Consider the following 21,484-nt stretch of genomic DNA (forward strand, 5'->3'; position numbering starts at 1 on the left):
ACATGAGTAAATCCATTACTGCACTACTAAAGGAAGAAATTGATGCAAAGGTTGAGCCCTTTGGAAAATTTAAAGAAGTAAAAGATAGAATAACAATAGATATCAAGATTGATTCTACAGATAAAAAAGGGAATAAAATGATTGAAGGCCTAGAAGGAAAACTAGGCACACAAACAAAAGGAAAAGAACCTTTAATGTTGACATGAGGTCTTGGAAAAGATAAAGAAAATGATAGTGATACTAAGGAAGAAGAAGAGAGTGTAGATAAATAGGTTCAAGGCATAGCACTTTTCACCCCACCTATTAAGAAGGAAAAATTAGTGAAAACCACAAATACTAAGGTGAGCAAGGATGAAAATAAGGTAACACCAAATCCCCTCTCTTCTCTTGCACCACAAAGACCAAGGACCAAGATAATAGCAACAATAAGTGTTGAGACACTAGTGAAGAAAGGAGTGGTAAAGATCATAAAACCAAGTAGCATAAGTGCAATTGAGAGGAAAATAACAACCACTATAGGTCAGCTAAAGAGAATAAGGCTAGTGAAGTAGAAAGATATTGAAGAGGAATATGTAGAGAGGACCAAGTCTAATGAACCTAGTCATCACCAAGTCATTGCTACTACAAAGATTAAAAATATTGATGAGGTACGTACCAACATCAAAAGCTTTGTAGGCCTATCAAGTTTTTATATATGTAAAGTATGAGACATTGAGTAATGATGACAAATATAAGATAGAGAATGCCATGATGGAAATTATGACTAATAATAAGCTAGCATCTATAGAATTGGAAAAGAAGATTCCAAGTGATTTGTATAGTAGACTTGATAGAAAATGGAAACATGAGACTAAAACTAAGAAGCAAATTAGAGAAGGCACATTGGCCAAAATTATGCCTAAGTTGACTAATAACAAAAAGATAACATTTTTGGAGAGGCATATGAACCAATTTGTTCCCAAATTTAGATAACCAATTTGTTCCTAAATTTATGATTTTATAGAATAAAATTGAGGTTGTTGTAAAAAATGAATTATTATGGAAAAGAATTTTTGGATTAACTACAAGAGGAGTTGAGTAGGAGAAAGAAGTAGACACTGTAACCATTGAAGGTTATCAAAGTGATCAAGAAATTTTAGGTGTATTGAGCCTATTGTGTAATCTATCACCCATTTATGATACTACACCTAACACTCTTGTACTGCAACAAATAAAGGACTATCCTAAGAAGGAGTACCACAATTCCAAGATGTTGATGAACAAACAAAAACCTTAGAAGTTGAGAAGTTAGTAAAGGAGGAAGAACAAGAGGAATTATAAAAAGAAACAAATGTAGAGCCATCTACTACAAGGCAAGAAGGACCACATTTCATAGGACATTAGGATAATGGAAATAAGGAGAGTGAATAGAACAAGAAGGAAAAGGAAAAAGATAATGTAGTGTCAAGTGCTACTATTGTTGTTCCTAGCATTGAAATACAAGTGAGACTAAGTGGTGACACCCCCTCACCTACTCAAACTCTAGCAGTGTCAAGCAACAACACACCAAAAGGAAAGAAAAGGAAAGAAGAAAAAGTAAATTTCTCTAGATAATGGTGTTTGTTTGGATGAAATTATTGACATGTCATGATAGAATTTGAGAAATCTCACATTAGAACAAACCATTCATCTAGCAAGATATCTTAGCAAGAAAGAAAAAGAAAGAAGATATGAGGTGAGAACAACAATATAAACATGTGTTGCATGATATCAAGGACATATTTGTTGATGCCTTTGATATTTAGACCATTGATGAACTAGCCCCCATTATATATTAATTGGTGAAAATTATTTAAAAAGTCAACACTGGGGGTATTGAGGCAAATGAAAAACCTATGGCCTAGTTTGAGAATAAGTTTGAGAAGAAGTTCATAGAGAAAGTTTCTACTATCATTACAATAAGAAAAGTAGTGTTACACACACTTGTACAAAATTTAGAAGAACTTTTGAAGAAGGTACAAGATTTGTACAATACACTTAATGATGTGCAAAGATTTACTAATGAATTTTAGGAAAACATTTAGAGGATTCAAGCTAACATGAACCTATTTAGAAATTATATCCCTTAGTTAGTTGAATTGAGCTCAATGCATTATAACATATTATTATTTGCATAAGGGAGGTTGGCCAAGCTACAAATAGAAGATATTCAAATGAGGGCCAAACTTATCTCTACCCATTCAATGTTGATACCTCACATAGAGGTTATGCAATGAGAGCTAACTTTAATAAAGGATCTAGTTCAAAGAGATAATCTTTGATTATTGATAGCTTAATTTACTTGGTAGATAATCTAAACTAAAAAATTCATGTTTTGGAATTAGCAAGAACCACATGGGATCATGATCTTTCCATGATTAATCAAATACATAAATCATTCATTGATAAATATGGTTTGATTATACCTTATCAACCCTAGCAATAGACATAAGTGTTAAAAACAAGGGTAATAGAAGATTTATTTAAGGAGGAATGATGAGTTACAAAGAGGATAGAATGGAAAATATATATAGATTTAGAGCTAAGAAAGGTAGAAGGAAGATAAGGTATGACAAAGCTAGAAACAAATTATTTTGAGTCAAGTAAAATAAGTGTTGTAAACTATGTTATAAAAGAAAGTTTTGAAGTTCTATATGAATTGATTCATAGGCTTAGGGGGAGCACTGTTATTTTGTTACTGTAAAGATGTAATCATGACAAAGTATTTTGCCACTAATGTCAAAGGGGGATATTGTTGGTATATCTAAGTTTTGTTTCTTATTAGAGTTAAACACTTAGTCAATAATAAGGCAGAGTCAGTCGATCATCACTCTAACTGAGTTACTCTATATAGGTCAAGTCAAGTAAATACTTGCAAATAATAATGTATATGGAAAGCTCTATAGGAGCAAAAAAATTCTTTAGTCACTGAGTATTTTCAGTATAAGCCAAGTTTAATAAATACCAAGAAGATAGAGCACATAGATGTTGATTTCTACATAAAGATTCAAGTAATTCAAGGTTGAGAAATAGCAAGAAGAATAGTTATGACCAAGCATTAGAGATAGTGTGTGTCAAGTAACATAAAGAGAACATAAATTTTAGTAGTGGGACAAACTTTTAGGTAAACCATTTTGAGCCAACTTGTACATGAAATTTAATGATCAAAAGTTTGTGATAAAGGTTGTTTTGTAGTTTGATGTGGATCATTGATCCCTATGAGGGCTAAATAAACAATCAGATTAAAAGGAAAAAAGGGAAGCATCTAGAAGACTTTATAAATATCTTTAAATAGGTAGATCCAAACCCTATTTTGATATACATTATGGATGAGAATTTGATGTATGTGAAGGAAGCAAATTATTGTGTGAAGAATGTGAACGAGCTATGTTTTGGATGTTGCATGTGAAAGTTGTGAAGGAATAGATTTAGAGACCTAATGAAGTAATAAAGGATATGTTGGAAACAATTGAATAATTGTATATTGTCTTTGATGTTATAAAAAATGTCATATCATTACCAGTCACTATATGCCAAGGTCACTCAGGTGATGAAGACAATTTCCTATTTCTACCAAGCATTCCAGAGTTTTTCCCAGTTTAGAAGATAGTGTCTACCAAGTTCACTTAGTCGCCAAAGGAAAGTTTGCAGAAGTTGAGTGTTAACTGAGCTCACTTGGTTAATGAAGTAAATATTGGATGGAACCAGTGTTAACCAAACTCACTTGGTTACTAAAGGAACTTTGTAAATATGCAATGTTCAATGAGTTCACTTGGTTAACATAGGAAAAAAAATTCTGAGTTAGTGTCTACCAAGCACAGTCGGCTAACAAAGGATTTTCTTGTTTTGGCATATTGAGTTTAATTGATTTAGTTGTTGGTTCTAACCAATTGAGGAGATCAATATTAATTTTTATAATTTTTATTCAAGCTTACTTGAAAAATGTGTAAGATATAAATATAAGGTCAATTTGAGGAATTAAAAAAAGTATAAGTGAAAGTGATTAGAAGATTTGATGATGCTTAGAGGAAGCAAATTAAAAGGATAAGTAGAATATCCTTGTTGAGTTACAAAGATACATTCAATCAAGAAGCATCAAGTATACAAGCTAGAATTGAGATTTGTAATTAGAAATTTAGTTGCATTAGAAATTAGGTCATCTCATTATTACTCTCTAACCATTGTAGCAATTGTCTAAATCTCTTAACTGTGTTGGCTTAATAGCTATTTGTAAATCCTCTAACAAGGTGGCATTTCTAATTGAATTGTCTAACGAATTATAACAAAGCCATTCCTAATAGGATGACTAAATCCTCTAAAATTTCACACCTAAGATTGTGTTTTGTAACCTTTAACAGGGTTGGCTCCTAACAGGGCTCACTTGAGAAGAGTGAAAATTAGTAACTAGTTGCAATTGGTGGTTTTCTCCCAAATTGGGTTTCCACATTAAATCTTGGTGTCAATTATGTTCATTTTATTTCTCTTATGCATGTGCAACTTTCATGTTAAGTAGTTACCAAGTTATTTTAGTGTTTACTGGGTTGCAATATTTATTACTATAAATTGAGTGCATGTGTGTTTGTTGAGTTATAGCAGAATTCAATTTATATAGATTATTAATTTGTATTGACATCTAAGGGATCTGGGATTTATTTTTGTAGTAACTAATTCATTGCTCCCCTCTTAGTTACTCCTCTTATATTTCTAAAAATTGGTATCAGATCTTTTGGTGCTTGCAAAAAAGGCTTCAAGGACCTAAGCTAAAGATTAGGGTGTCTTACAGAAGGGAGATTCCAAACTTGAACAAAGATAACTTCAAGGCATGGCAAGAACCAATGAGGCTATACTTGGCAACCATTAGAGATATAGAGCTAAAGAATCTTAATAATGATTACAAGGCTCCTATTGGAACTATGACCATTGAAGAAATTGTAGAGAAGAAGAGTCATAATATCATGATGATTGATATTGCTTCATCTCTCAACAATACCAAATTTGATGAGTAAAAGATTGTGCTACTGCTCATAAAATGTAGACCAAAATAAAGGATGTCTATGAAGGAGATGACAATGTAAGGAGAGCCAAAGTTGAAAGTCTTAGAGGATAGTTTGATCAAATGAGAATGAGAGAGGATGAAAATATTGCAAAACATGTTGATACAATCAAAACCAATGTCAATGCTATCAAAGCCTTTGATGGAATAATTGATTATGTAACAGTGGTAATCAAGGTACTTAGAACCCTTCTTTTTATCTATGCAATTAGAGTTTCTACTATTTAAGAGATGATATTTAATCCAAATCATACTATAACTTTAGATACTCTAGTTGGAAGACTGAAAACATTTGAACTAGATAGCTATGATAATTATATGCCTAGTTCTAGCAATCTTGAGTCTACATTTGAAGCTAAGGTATCACTCAAGAAGAAAGCTAAAAGATCTAAAAGAAAAAAAATTGAAAGTGAAGAGGAATATAGTTCTAATAGTGATCTTGAAGCCATTGAAGCATTTCTTTCAAGAAGGTATCCCAAAGGCAAAGAAAAGTATAAAGGTAAAATTCCTCTAATTTATTTCTCTTGTGAAGAAGTTGGACACATTGTTGTAAGGTGCCCAAATAGAGAAGACAAAGATGAAAATAAGCATAGCAAGGCAAGAAGGATTTTAAGAACTTCAAGGAATAAAAGGAAAAAGGTAAGAAATCCTATTTTATTGCTAAAGATTTAGATAGTAGTGAAGATGATGAAATGGTTTACATTATTGTAAAAGATGAATCTAATGATGAAGGAGATAAAATGGAACTTATCTGTCATGTTAGCAAGAATTATACATGGATTATTAATAGTGGATGCTCACATCATATGACCAGTGATGAAATTAAATTTGAACACATGGAACATTATGATGGTGGTAGTGTGAGATTTGGAAACAATGAACCTTGTTGCATAAAGGAAAAAAGTTATATTTCACTAACCAATGAACTTAGATGTTAAAATGCTTACTAGGTTGAAGGACTAAAGCATAGTCTACTGAGTGTGGCATAGTTGAATAACATTGAATTCAAGGTAGAATTTATGAATGTGAATGCCAAACTATTGGGTGGAAAAGGAAATCTGGTTGGATTTGGCAAACAAACAAAAGGTAACCTATTCTACCTAGATCTCAATGAAAGTTCATATTTTATTGCTCAAGTAGAAGAAAGCTAGTTATGGCATAAAATATTGTGTCATGTGAACTTTGATAATCTTGTCAAGATAAGAAAAAATAGAAGAGTAAGAGGTATTCCTAGTTTGAGGAAACTTGATATGGGGCTATGTAAAAATTGTCAAATTGGTAAAATGGGAAAGACAAGTTTCGAAAGAAAAGACTATAATTCAGAAGAATTCTTGGAGCTAGTACATACAAATTTATGTGGACATATTGGAATAGAGAGCTATAGTGGAGATAAGTATTTTATTCTATTTTTTGATGGTTATTCTAAATTGATGATTGTAATTTATCTAAAGGAGAAATATGAAGCTTTTCAAAAGTTTAAGTGGTATCTGGCAAGAGTAGAGAAAGAAACTAGAAAGAAGTTAAAATGTTTTAGATCAAATAGAGGTGATGAATTCATTTCCAATGAGTTCAATGAATTATGCATTGAAAAATGAATTAAGAGACAAGTATTAGCTCCTAGTACACCTCAGCAAAATGGTATAGCTAAAAGAAGGATAAGATCCATCATGGATTGTGCAAGAACCTTGATGATATAAAAAAGTGTTGCAATCAAATACTAGAAGGAAACAATTAGTACTATAGTGCATACCTTGAAAAAAGTACAATTGAAGAAAGACTCAAATCAAACTCCTTATGAAATATGGTATGGCTATAAATGCAATGTAAGTGACTTGAAAGTATTTGGTAGAAAATGTTATATCTTGAAAGAATCTAGGAAAGGGAAATTTGATGTCAGATATGATGAAGGCATATTCCTAGGATACTCCTACAGAAGTAAATCAAATTAAGTGTTTGAATCTAACTACTCATAAGATCATAAAAAGTGCACATGTGAGAATTGATGAATTTGCATAAAAGAGTGAAGAGTAAAGTAGCAAAGAGCCTAAGTATTATAGAAATTTTTTTTATTATGAACTTGATACCATGCCAAATCTACTTGGAAGTTAAGAGGTTTCCCCTCTCAAGTCTCCAAAGTCTCCAAAAGCTACCAAGTTGCATCTATTGCAACCCGAGTCATAGTCTAAAGGACATGAGTCACAGTCAGACACTACTCAATCTTAATATAGAAGATCATGAAGAGGTTAATGGAACATATTCTAAATCCAAAGTACCCATGTTATCAAGATATGTTAGAAAGCATCATGCACCTAGATAGATCATTAGAGACAAGTCAGATGGAAGAATGACAAGAAAAAAATTGAAAGGTACATGTTTGCTTGCTGAATTTGAATGTAGAAATGTTAAAGATGCTTTGGATAAAGAAAGTTGGATTGAAGCTATGAATGAAGAAATAGATCAAATAGAAAAGAATAAGACTTGGACTATTGTTCCTAGACCTAAGGATAAAAATGTAATTAGTACAAAGTGGGCATTTATAAATAAGCTAAATGAAGATGGAAAAGTTTCAATAAACAAAGAAAGGTTAGTTTGTAAAGGTTATTCTCAAGAGGAAGGTATTGATTATGGTGAAACTTTTGCTTCTATTGCAAGATTAGAAGGTGTTAGGACTCTACTAGAATATGCACATACAGAGGATATAAAGTGTATCAAATGTATGTAAAACCTACATTCTTGAATGCAATTCTTGATGAGGAAGTCTACATTGAGCAACCAAAAGGTTTTGTAGATCCTAGCAAAAGAGATATGGTCTGTAAATTGCACAAAGCTTTGCATGGTCTCAAGCCAGCTCCTAGAGCTTGGTATGAAAGACTTCATAACTATTTGATAAATATTGGTTTTCAAAGAACAAATGCTAATAGTAGTCTATATATCAAAGGAGGACTAGACAAGAAGATTGTGTTGGAAGAAATATTTGTTGATGATGCTTTATTTATAGGAAATGATGACTTGTGCAAGGCATTTTTAGTAGATATGAGTAAAGAATTTGAGATGTCCATGTTTGGAGAAATAAAATTCTTTGTTGGATTGCAGATCTAGTAGAAGAAAGATGCTATCTGTATTACTCACTCCAAATATATCAAGGAGATACTAAAGAAGTTTGGGATGGAAGACTCAAAACCTGTTTGAAAACCTATGTCTATTGGACATAAGCTTTCCAATAATGATGATTCCAAAGAGATAGATCAAACCACATATAGATCAATGGTTGGAAAATTATAGTATGTACTGTACACAAGGCCTGATATTGCATTAGTAGTTGGTATGGTGCCAAGATTCTTAGCAAATCCCAAAGAAAATCACATAATGGCAATCAAGAGAATCATGAGATATCTGAAAGGTATTGAAGAATATGGCCTATGGTATGAAAAGGGTGGTAACTTGGATTTGAAAGCATTCACAAATGTTGATTGGGTAGGAAGTGCTTATGATAGAAAGAGCACAATTGGTTATCTTCTGTGATAATACTAATGCAATTAATATATCAAAGAATCATGTGATCCATACCAAAACCGAGCACATTTCTATAAAATATCCTTTTTTGAGAGAATTGGTACAAGATAAAGAGGTAAAATTGGAATATTTGAATACAAAAGAGAAAATTATAGATATATTCACTATGCCTTACCTAAGGATGCATTTTTGTATCTAAGAGGTACATTAGGGAGTCATTCCCCTATCTGAAGCTCATTAAATGTAGTCTAGTGATGCATTAACTAGACCATGTTGAAGATTAGACAATTGATGTAGTATTGAAAAGGCATATTGTGAATGAATCAATACGTAAGGTACATTGATATTCACTAAATATTATCTTTGGCATGAGATGTCAAAGAGGGAGAGTTTGGCTATCATATCAAAAGAAATTTTGTTTGGCAATGTCAAAGAGGAAGAACTTGGTCTGATATCAAAGAGGGAGAGTTTGTTATCAGAAGAAGATGTTGAAGGTAGAGTTTTGTTGACAGAGGGAGATACTAAAAGCATAGGGAGTTCACACTAATAGAGGGAGTTGAGTTCTCATGGATGAGAGTCAATATGAAACTAAGGATATGTTCCTTACTTTATTATTGCTCTAAAAATTTCATTGCATTATGACATGTGTTTCCATCAATTCCAAAGAGGGAGATTGTTGGAAACAATTGATTAATTTTGTATTATCTTTGATGTTACACAAAATGTCATATCATTACTATTCAATGTATGCAAAGCTCACTTAGGTGATGAAGATAGTTTCCTATGTCTATCGAGCATTCCAAAGTTTTCCTAGTTTAGAGGATAGTGTCTACCAAGTTCACTTGGTTGCCAAAGGAAAGTTTGTAGAAGTTGAGTGTTAACTGAGCTCACTTAGTTAATGAAGTAAATATTGGATGAAACTAGTGTTAACCGAGCTCACTTAGTTACCAAAGAAACTTTTTTAATATGCAATGTTAACCAAGTTCACTTGGTTAACATAGGAAAAACATTTCTGAGTTAGTGTCTATTGAGCACAATTGGGTAACAAAGGATTTTCTTGTTTTGGCATATTGAGTTCAATTGATTTAGTTTCTTCATTCTAGATAACTAAGGAGATGAATATTAAATATTCTAATTTGTATTCAAGCTGACTTGACAATGTTTAAGATATAAATATAAGGTCAAGTTGAGGAATTTAAAAAGAAGCATAAGAGGAAGTGATTAGAAGATTTGATGATGCTTAGAGGAAGAGAATTAGAAGGATAAGAAAAATTTCCTTGTTGAGTTAGAAAGATGCATTCAATTAGGAAGGATCAAGTATACAAGCCAAAAATAAGATCTATAATAAAAAAATTAGCTACATCATAAATCGGGTCATCTCATTGTTACTCTCTAACCATTGTAGTAGTGATCTAAATCTCTTAACCAGAGTTGTCTTAATAGTTATTTGTAAATCCTCTAACAAGGTGATATCTCTAATTGAATTATCTAAATACCTCTAATAGGGCCACTCCTAATAGGGTGATTAAATCCTCTAATAGGTTAACACATAACAATGTGTTTTGTAATCTTTAATAGGATTGGATCCTAACAGGGCTCACTTAAAAAGAGTGAAAATTAGTAACTAGTTGCAATTGATGGTTTTTCCAAATTGGGTTTCCACGTTAAATCTTGGTGTCAATTGTGTTCATGCTATTTCTCTTATGTGTATGCAACTAAGTTAAGTAAGATTAATCACAAAAAATATCTTAAAGATTTTCATGTTAAGCAGTTACTGATTTATTTCAGTGTTTGCCAAGTTACAACATTTTTTAGTGTAAACCAAATGCATGTGTGTTTGTTGAGTTACAATAGAATTTAGTTTATATAGAGTATTAATTTATACTAACATCTTAGGGATCTAGGATTTTATTTTGTAGTAACTAATTCACCTTTCCCCTCTTAGTTACCTCTCTTATATTTCCAACAGGATAGAGTAAAGATATATCAGATTGGAGATCATATTAGAGATTGGGAGGAGATCCTTAATTAGAAAATGTAAGTGTAGAATGAAGGATCAGGTACTAAATCAATTTTGACAAATTAAGTCATGGAAAATCTCTTAATAGAGTGGTTTAAAAATACCTTTGTAAATCTTCTAAAAAAATCCTTACTTCATTGTAAGTGTTAAATCCTTTAATAAAGGTATGACCTAATAGTATTATATATCTTTTAATAGAGCATACCCCTCACAAGGTAGATCATCAGAACTTATCAAAATTTTAGCCCTAATAGGATAACTTTGTTACTAGAGTAGTAAAGATTTGGGGGTGTCATCCCCACCCTAGTTTTACCTTCACCTTGAAGTGTTTCTGGGTTACCAAAATCTTTTTTGTTCTGTGTTTACATTTCATGGATGTGATTGATAGTTAGATTTATTACAGCATTTGATATTTTAAGTTATGCTATGTATAACCTAGATATGAGATGGCCAATATGGTAAATACAACAAAGATATTTTGAAGGATAAAAGTTTTATAGATCCTGATTCACCCCCTCCCCCTCTTAGTATCTTAGTTTCCTAATAAAATTCCAACACTTAGATATATTTATAGCACTTGTGTTATCACAGAATATAACAATAGGTTCATTTTCCTTCATTCCTCTCAACAATTGCATGATCCCCACTATGTTAAAATAATTAACTACTACTGCTACATATTTATCTTTTTTGGAGATTGAGAAATGTAGTCTTATTTCTTGCTTGTCCATTTTTAGTTTGTGATTTTTCTCAGTCACCATTTTTATTCTTTATTTTTGGTTCAGTCTTGTTTTCAACAATTTTTCATTTGAACCATTGGTTTTGTCAAGATTTCTAACCTCATTCCTTCTATTCATCCTTCCCTCAAGCTAATTGTTGACCAAGTCTTTCCCTTAAAAAGCCTTGATCAGGAATGATTTATCCCAAAACCATCTTACAAAAAGTTAGAAAATTTCTTGGTATAAAATGTAAACTTCTTTGTACCCCTTGAACCTTTTGTACCTCTTGTACCAAGTTTGGATAACACAAAGCCATCTTGAACCCTTTGTACCAAATGAACCAATTCACAAGGTCAATGCTTTGTCTAGTTCTCAAAGACAATGTTTCTTAGTAGGCCCAATCAAGATATCATGTATACACATGTGTGGAGGAAACACAACAATTGGATGCCTTGTCATGTATAACATGCTCATGGGTGATGTCATGTTTTAAGGGTACGTGCAAATAATTAATGATTGAAGTAAGATCATCATAAATGATCACATCAGAACCTTGATTTAGGAGTGTAGAAATAAAAATTTGGCACATGTGAAGGGTAGTAATCATTTGAAGTACTTGTTTCCTAGTTTAAATGTTAGTCACTAATTTTTCCCGTCACCTTACCTTCGCGGCATGCTGAAATTAATTCTATCCTCCACATAATTAATGATCATTTCCTATTTTTGAGATGAATATAAAGAAGGTTTTGCATTTAAAAAGAGGGCATTAAGTTTCTTTTCTTGTCTAAAATAATCAGAAATAGGAAAATTAGAGAGAGCAATCCTTCTTCCATATCTATAATGATCATCACTCTTCAAGTAACCCTTCTTCTTTTTGGTAATTTTTCTCCTGTCTATTGAGAAAAGCATATTTGTGGTTATTTTTTATTTTCAAATACAAGTAAAAATCCTAAATCATGAAGTATGCATTACATCTATTCAAGAATACTCATAGTCTACAATGTAAATCACCTATAGTATCTGACATAGATCTATTAGGGGTTGATTTGGGGGGTATTGCAGAAGGATTGTACAAAAGACTTGTGAAACCTTTTTCCACTAAAGTGTTGGATACTAACCTCCTCATGGGCTCCACTTTCCAAGGGGAATATATTGAAGAAATATGGAAGCATTTTGCTGTGTCAATAGGGAAATTGTATCCAAATTGTTCCACTTGGAAGAAAACAATTTTTTGACCTAACTCTTTCCTTGTCCTTAGCTAGATTTTTAGAATGAGAAATTTTCTATAAGAAAACCATAGAAAAGAGCTCAAGTGAGTCTTTCTACAAAGGTAGTTCTAGGTTACCCAAAAGCTTGAAGAAAAACCAAATGACCACTCAGGTCTAGAACATAATGGTTCTATTGCATAGAATTTGTGGGACTTCTGATGCCTCTTTTTTTGAATAATGGATGTATTTTTATATTCAAATTGTGTTAAAGAGCTCACAATTTCTAGATTGTGTAGAATTAATAGCTAGCTCTCTCAAAGATCAGATGAAAGGTGCTCTAAACTTGAAAAAGAACTTTATGATGTCAGCCTATTTGATGTATATGATAGCTAGCACTTAGGATTTATAGAATTTACCACATGAAACCTGGACTAATAACATCACCATATATAATTATTGTCCCTTGTTGCACAAAGATAAGGTTTTGGAAGATTTTAGAAGGGTCCATGATATCTTTCCTATAAAGTTGTGTTTCGAATTTAAAAGCCTCTTGCACCATAGATTGTCCCCTAAGTCTCAAAAGATCATTCAATCTTTCAATAGCCTATATATCCAATTCCCAAGATTTACTTACCTAAGAGTAGGGGGTTTTGATAAAGAGCCTATACACCTTCCTAGGTTTTCTCTTGATTGCTTTGTCCTGGTAGAGGTAGCTTGGCAATTACTTTTTGTAATAAAAAAATTCTTAGCTGAAGAAGCTTGTGATATTATTTTCCCACTTAAGCTCAGAAAATTGACATGCAAAAGTATGGAAGGTGCAACATACATAAGCTCTAACTTAGTTGAACTTGGTTTTGGCTTCTATTAGGCTAGACAAGATTTTGATAGCAAGAGAATTATTCATACCCTATTTAACACCCATGCAAGGATTGTACATGTCCCTAATGTGGAAGATTTTTAGGAGGATTCTACAGATGAGTTGGAAGTGAAAAGAAGAGGGTTATCTAGGGTCATTGTTACACAAGTCCATCTTTTTCAATTGAAAATAGGTGTAGATATCATAGACATAGAAGAGGATAGAAAAAATATCTTAGCTCCCCAAGAAATTAAACTAGTAAATTATAACAAAGTTTATATAGATTGGGACTCTATAGAAGAGGACAATATTCTTGAAAGAATAACAAATGTGATTGAAAAGACAAAGTCTTGGTTGAGAATAAAAAGGACACATGTATTAGTGACCAGATTGACCTTGTTTCTAATGTTTTTCTTACAATTGTAGGTAATAGAAGGTCGTCAAGGATTTCTAAGAAGAAGAACCATAATCCCCCTCTTGTGCAAAAATCTCATTCCAACAAGAAAACCAAAATGTGAATATTGATAAAACTACACCAAGTAATCTAGGTAGATGGTGAGTGAGATAAAGACCTAGGTGGTGAGCTTCTTGATAATAGCTAGAGGGTTCAAATGACTGTGGATTCATCCCCTCCAAGGATGGAAGTTGTAAACACTCCTAAAAAAGGTATTGAGTCACAACAAGATGCTACCACGCCTAACTGGCTCATAGCTTTAGTAAATAGGAAGAGGAGTTTGGTTCCTATTTTATTCTCTATTGATGACATTGTGAGAAAATACAACAAGAAGGCCCCAAAACCTAAGAGGACTAAGAGCACATCCAAGATAACTTTTGATAATGCAACAAGGAGGAGTATAACTAAAGTAGTCACCTACAATCAAAAAGAGGGAACTGATAAATTGGATTTAAGTAATTTTGAAATTACACACACAAATTTGGGGGTGATGAACCATGAAACAAAAGAACACTAGGTGGAGGCATCTACCAAACAGATTGTGCTACAATTGTAGAAAGACAAGATTGAAAAGAAGAAATGGAAAACTAAGAATAATGTAATGGTCGAATATATAAATTCATTGAAATGTCAAAGTTTGATTCCAAGTAACCTCATAGGTTACCTTTGAATTCAGTGCTCCTGAAAATTAACAACTGCTAGAGGATTTAAAGAAAGGAAAGATGATGATGTATGTTATGATCAGTTGGATTAACCTAGTAACAAATTAGGTTGCTAAACTCATTTGAAATCTACATGAGATTGTTTCTATAGCTGGGACTACACTTGATGAATCTTGCATTCAATCAATAGTTTGGAAAGGTGAATCTAAGAAATTTTCAGCCATGGTAACCCAATTGGTACAAGCAGAAGATTTTGAGCTAGAAAACTAAAGGAGAACCCATTGTAGCACATGGACACAGGAATGATTCAATTTTTAAGAAATAATATAGCCTAGAGGGCATCCTATTATACTACTGCTATTTCCAAGATGCAATCTATGAAAAGGAATTCAAAACATTGCTTGAACAAGTAGGGTTTTCCAATCCATTCACTCAACCTTTTCCAATCCTCTTAAGGAAGGAGGTTTTGATGTGGAGACTATGATCAAGCAATATGAAGAATGCATGAATTTTTTGAAAGATAGAATTGATCTCACATCATTTGACTTCTCCAAGGTGGCCTAAAGTGAGGTAATGTCAAGCATGTGCACTCTGTGACTCCCCAATTACCTCGATACCATGAATAAGATGAAGCTAATAAATACATCTAGTAAGACTATAGAGCATCAAGAGCCCAAATACAACTGCCATGACTAAATTCATGAACACATTCAAGACATGGAAGTTGGCATGTGGATAGGATGATGCTAAAGATGAGAAGGAAGAAGAACCACTTGACCAATCAACTGATGATAAGTGTTATCTTGTTCTTAAAAGTTAAACTCTAGATCTACATACCCTTATATTGGTTTTCATAACTACTTTTAACTATAAGAGAATCAAGTTTTCAGGGAGATTCTCAGATAGCTCTCTATTTAAATCTAAAATTTATTAGTGTTTAGGGTTGGTAGTTTTTTATGCTAATCATACTGTGACCATTTCTGTGTAAGTTTTGTAGCTATGCAAATGTTTTAAGTTTCCAACATTGCATCTGAACAATGTTGTTCTTTTGAAAAGGAAAATATTTGAATGCTTGAAGATGTTATGCTTTGAATTTTTTCTTTATTGATTTACTATTGAATTGATACTGAATTGTTCAAATTCCTTTGATGCTAGATATTTATTTTTATGTTAGATGAGTTCTAGTTTTGAATGTTCTTCAAGAAGTAATTGATATAGAAACTTTGAGTTCTCTCTACTGTTTGTATTCTTGTTTATCATATTATCCCTCTATCTAAGAATAGATGGGAAGCCCTAATACTTTCTAGTTAAAAGTGGCTCTCATTTAGGAGGTAGTTTTGATTGAACATCTAATAAGGAAGCTAAACCTTACCAAAATTTAGAGATGAATTGAAGAAGTTGATATTCCTTAACTATTGGGAAATTGCATTTGTCTTGTGAATTTTGGCGTAGAAGTTTTATTTTATTTCTTTTTATTAAAAGACAAACATGTTCACCAACATCCATGAAACCAATCTCTTTCCTAAAAAGAAAGCCCCACAACTTGTACTCTTTCTCATCAACATTTCCATCCCAATCTATGTTAGTGTACACTTTCAATTAAAACTTATCATTTTTCTTGTAATACAGTCTATAGTCCTATGTTCCTTTTAGCTATCTTAGTATCCTTTTTTTAGCTATTATGTGTTTCTCCTTAGGATTTTCAAAAATCCTAGCAACAATCCCAACTTCTAGTGCAATATCTAGTCTACTATGAACAACATATTGCAACTATCTTATCATTGATCTATACAAGGTTTGACTCACATCTGTAATATTATCACTCTTTGAAATTTTATGTCCAATATCCATAGGTGTACTAACTAGTCTTGAGTGTTCCATTCCAAAGGTCTTCAATGTCTCCTTAATGTACTTGGATTATGTAATGTATATTCCCTTCTTCATTTGATATACTCACAAATAAATAAATAATTTGATCTCTCCAAACATAGACATCTCAAATTATTTCTTCATTTCATTACAAAATAATTGATGCATTGAATATTTTCCTCTAAATATGATATCATCCACAAATATCTTAGCTAATAGTATCCCTTTTTCAGATTCAAACTTGAACTATAGATTACCATTATCATTAGTCCTTGCAAAACCAATATTTACCAATTATGTTTGTAACCTTTCATATCATTCTCTAGGGGCTTGTTTCAATCCATATAATGCTTTGTGTAGCTTACATACCATATTCCTCTTTCTTGGATCAACAAATCCTTTAGGTTTCTCAATATAGACTTCTTCCTTTAGTATTTAATTCATAAATTCATATTTTACATTCATTTGATACACTTTGAATCCTTTGTAAGAAGCATATATAGGAAAAGTTATCACTCCTTCTAATCTTGCAACTAGGGAAAAATGTCTCCCCATAGTCAATTCCTTCTTCTTGTGCATATTGAGCTCACTTCAGAAGACTAAAAAGTTGGTACCATGTTATTAGTTATTTTTCCAAAATTGGGTTTCCACATTAAACCCTAGTGTTATACTTATGTGAATGCAATTTGATGTTTTTTATTGCTTATTTCTTTACATTCTAAAACTAGGTTAGTATTGGGATAGTGAACTGCAAGTTCATGTTACTGATAGTTGATATAGAGACCAAGTGGACTAATGAATAAATTTGAGTTGTATTAGTGGTTAAAAGTTTATTTGGAACATATGTACCTATGGATAACTGATGCACCCACCCACCCAACCCATTCCCCCCTCCTACCCCACCCCTCTCAGTTATTCTAAAATAATTCTAACAATTGGTATTAGAACCAACCCTATTAAAGGTTATAAAACACACTATTAGGCATGACCATGTTAAAGTATTTAATCACCCTATTAGGAGTGGCCTAGTTAAAGGGCTTAAGAACATCTCTTTAGAATGTAAACTTGATCAAAATATTTACAAATGACTATTAGGTCAACCTTGATTAAAGGATTTTAACTGATACAATGGTTAGAAAGTAACAATAGGTTGATCTAATAAATACAACTCACTTTGTAAACACAAATTATAATGTAGCTCATCTACCAATGCATTCATTGGCCTTCATTTATATCTCCATCATTTATTTTCTTGGAAACCCTTCAAGAAATCACACTTCACCTCTTCTCATTCCTTCACATCCTTCTTCTCAAATTCACCAATCAATAGAATAAATAACTGCTTCAACTTTTCTCTGTTATCCTTATGCCTCGTTAAATAGGTAGCTTGATCTTAGTGTTAGGTCAAATTCATCAAATCCTTCCATTATTTTGTTTCCTCCTTCTCCTTCTAAATACTTCTCAAGACTTCTTTTTGAATCCATGCCTAAGAATGCTCAGACGTGGTTTACTATCCTTTAAATGCTCCATCTCATTAATACTTATGCTTCGCATGCTTTGACCAATCGAAAAAAATTAATTGTGTTGGCTGGGAACATGAATTCCTTCACAAACTATTAAATGTTAACACTTAGTCTATAGTGAGTTCCTCAACCTTGGTCATCACTAAACAACTCAATCAATTCTAATTATCTTGCTTAACATGCTTTGTTTTCACTTGGTCTAACTTTTTTGATACTCAGTCTCTATTGATGCTTGGTTGAGACTATGTTTTCTTGGCTTCTATTTTTCACTCATTCAACATTAGCACAACTCAACTTCAAATATAAGTTCCTTAATATTCTACTTTGTTTCTTGGTTTAGCCTATGCATTTAGTCTTCCATTGATCATCTCTACTAGGCTTTAATTCTACTATCTTCTCTACTTAGTGTAATGATTAAACAACACATTATTTTGCCAATGTACCAACTAATCAAATTCCTATTGTAATTATACATAACTCAACCTTTCCACTAGGTCTACATTTTATCTATCCTTTTCAAATCCTCTTCATTAATCAAATGATATGGAACTCTACTTAGGTAGGAACTCTCTCACTGTTAAGGTTTGACATCAATCACAATATAAGACTTGTTACAATTTTAGTTTCCAACAATCATACCTATGGATTGTTGTCATATAATTTTGGGAAGATCTTGGTAGTATGATACAAAATCATGATGGTGTATTGACATGGTATAATATTTGGTTTGATGGGAAGAAACAAATATTGTTGTGTTTGGTTGAGAAGTCTGAGGAAAGTTGGTGCACTTCTTTGAGAGTTTGTTTGGTTCATGAAAAAGATTTTGTGAAAGATATGAAGAAACATAATTTTAGATCTTTGTTGATTGAATTTCAAGATATTATTTTTTATAATGTTTGTGGTGGATTTTCCCCTGTGAGAAGTCATTGTATGGATTTGATACCTAGGGCTAGTTTGCCTAAAAAAGTGCCACATGGACTTACAACGACAAAAAAAAATTGAATAGACAAGTGAAAGAATCACTTGAGAATGGATTGAATAGAGAAAGTTTGATTCCTTGTGTAGTACCTTTTGTATTGGCACCTAATAAAAATGGAGAATGGAGAATGTGCACAGATTCTAGAGATGTAAACAAGATAAAACGGAATTATTTTCCTAGGATGGATGAAATTATGGATAGGTTTAGTGAAGATAATATTTTACAAAGATATATTTAAAAAGTGGATATCATCATATTATAATCAGAGAAGGTGATGAATGGAAGATTTATTTAAAGACTAATGGTGGTTTGTTTGAGTGGTTGGTTTATGAGGTTGGGGAAAAAAAATTTGAAGAATTGTTTGGGTGACTTTATGATTGTATAACTTGGTGTTATACTAGTCTAAAACAAAATAACACCTTGAGCATATTAGATAGGTTTTATAGAGGTTAAAGGAAGAAAATTTGTTGATAAATTTGAAGAAATCATTATTTATGAAGGAGGACCTTGTGCATCTTGGACTTTTTATTTATATCGATGGCTTAAAGCTGGATTCTAAGATGGTTAAATATATTATTGATTGGCGTACACCTGAGAATGTTGGGAAAGTTAGATCAATGCATGGATTGGAAAGTTTTTATAGAAAGTTTAGTATAAATTTTAGTTCTATTTGTAATGCTATGACTAAAACTATGAGGAGAGATATAAAAAAAAGGATTTCAAATGGACACATGGAGAAAATAGAAGCTTTGAAACATTGAAGGAAAAGGTCCCAAAATTACTTGTACTTTCTTTACCTACTATTAATTTAAAAAATCAAGTTGATTGTGATGCTAGTGGAAATTCCATTGACATTAGTATGAGTTGAGAAGGTAAGCATGTAGCTTTCTATAGTGAGAAATTGGTTGATCCTAATAGGAAATGAGTCTATGATCAAGAGTCTTATGCAATTATTCAATCTTTTAAGAAATGGAGAAATTTTTTGATACCTAGAGAATTTTTCATATACATTGATAATAAAGATTTATAATATTTGGGAAGTTAGAGTAAGTTGAATCGAAGACACGTGAAGTGGGTTGAGTGTATGCAGAAATTTTTGTTTGTATTTAAACGTAAGAGTGGAAAATCTAAATAAGGTTACATATGCTTTGAGTAGAAGAAGATGTTTTTTGATTAAGATGACAGTTGAAGTGCTTGGCTATGACGATTTAAAGAACTTGTATGAAACTGACCCTAATTTTGAAAAACCTTGGAAAGCTGGTAAGAACCTTATATCTAATGAGAAAGACAAGTGAGTTGATTATTTTATTCAGGAAGACATGTTGTATAAGGGATTTTAGTTATATATAACTAGAGGATATATGAGAGAGAACATTATTAAAGAGAATCATAGTGGTGGACTTGCAGGACATTTTGTGATTGATAAGACATGATTAAATAGACCGACATGATTTTAGAGAGATAATTTTTTCCATAGATATATAAGGAGGTTAAGAAGATGTTCAGAAGTTTTAGATAATGTCAAGTTGCTAAAGGAAGTAGTCAAAATGTTGGTTTGTACACACTTTACCTATTCCTTGTAGACCTTGGGAATATAATAGTATGGACTTTGTTTTGGGATTGCCTAGAACTCAGAAAGGAATTTATTCTATCTTTGTAGTGGTTGATAGATTTTCTAAAATGGAACATTTCATATCTTGAAAGAAGACATTAGATACAATACAAATAGAAAACTTATTTTTTAGAGGGGTTGTGAGACTTCCTGGATTGCCTAAGATAATATTTTCAAATATAGATGTTATGTTTACTAGTTATTTTTGGAGGACACTTTGGATAAAGCTAAATAGTGATCTTAGGTTTGGTTCTACATTTCATCCACATATAGATGAACAAACTAAAGTTGTGAATAGATGGTTGGGTAACCTTTTGACATGTTTGATTGGTGATATACCTACTAATAGGGATTTTATTTTGGCACAAGTTGAGTTTTCATGTAACAATTCTATGAATGGAAGTGCTAAGAAGACTCCTTTTGAAATTGTAAATGGCATGAATCTTAAAGGAGTTTAAATTAAGAAAATTGGGTGCTGAGATAAAGAACACTTTTGAAGCTAAAGAATTTGCATGAGGAAGTTAAAATAATCTACATAATAGTAATCAAGGATATAAGGATAGAGATAACAAGAGGAGAAGATATAAGAATTTTGAAGTTGGAGATGAGGTAATGGTACACTTGAAGAAAAATAAATTTCCCATTGGCCCCTATAGTAAGCTAAAAATGATGTAGTTTGGTCCTCAAAGAGTTGATAGTGCTGAAGAAACATGATAGTGCTAATGCTTTTGAAGTAGAATTGCCTAAAGATATGGATATTTCACCTATGTTTAATATTTTAGATATCTTTGAATACCATGAATCATATGAAGAAGAAACTAATAAACATGATTATCTAAAGAAGAAAATAGAATGGATTGAAAATATTTTGGACACAAGGATTAGTAAGAGCACCAAAGGAAAAGACTACAAGGAACATCTAGTTCAATTAAAAAATAATCTAGCTAAAGATAGTTCTTGGATCATAAAGGTTGAGTTGGATATTTATGATTCTTCTC

This window comes from Cupressus sempervirens, chromosome 6 (genome assembly GCF_028749045.1).
Source record: "Cupressus sempervirens isolate cs-2001-9-10 chromosome 6, ASM2874904v1, whole genome shotgun sequence".
Lineage (NCBI taxonomy): Eukaryota > Viridiplantae > Streptophyta > Pinopsida > Cupressales > Cupressaceae > Cupressus > Cupressus sempervirens.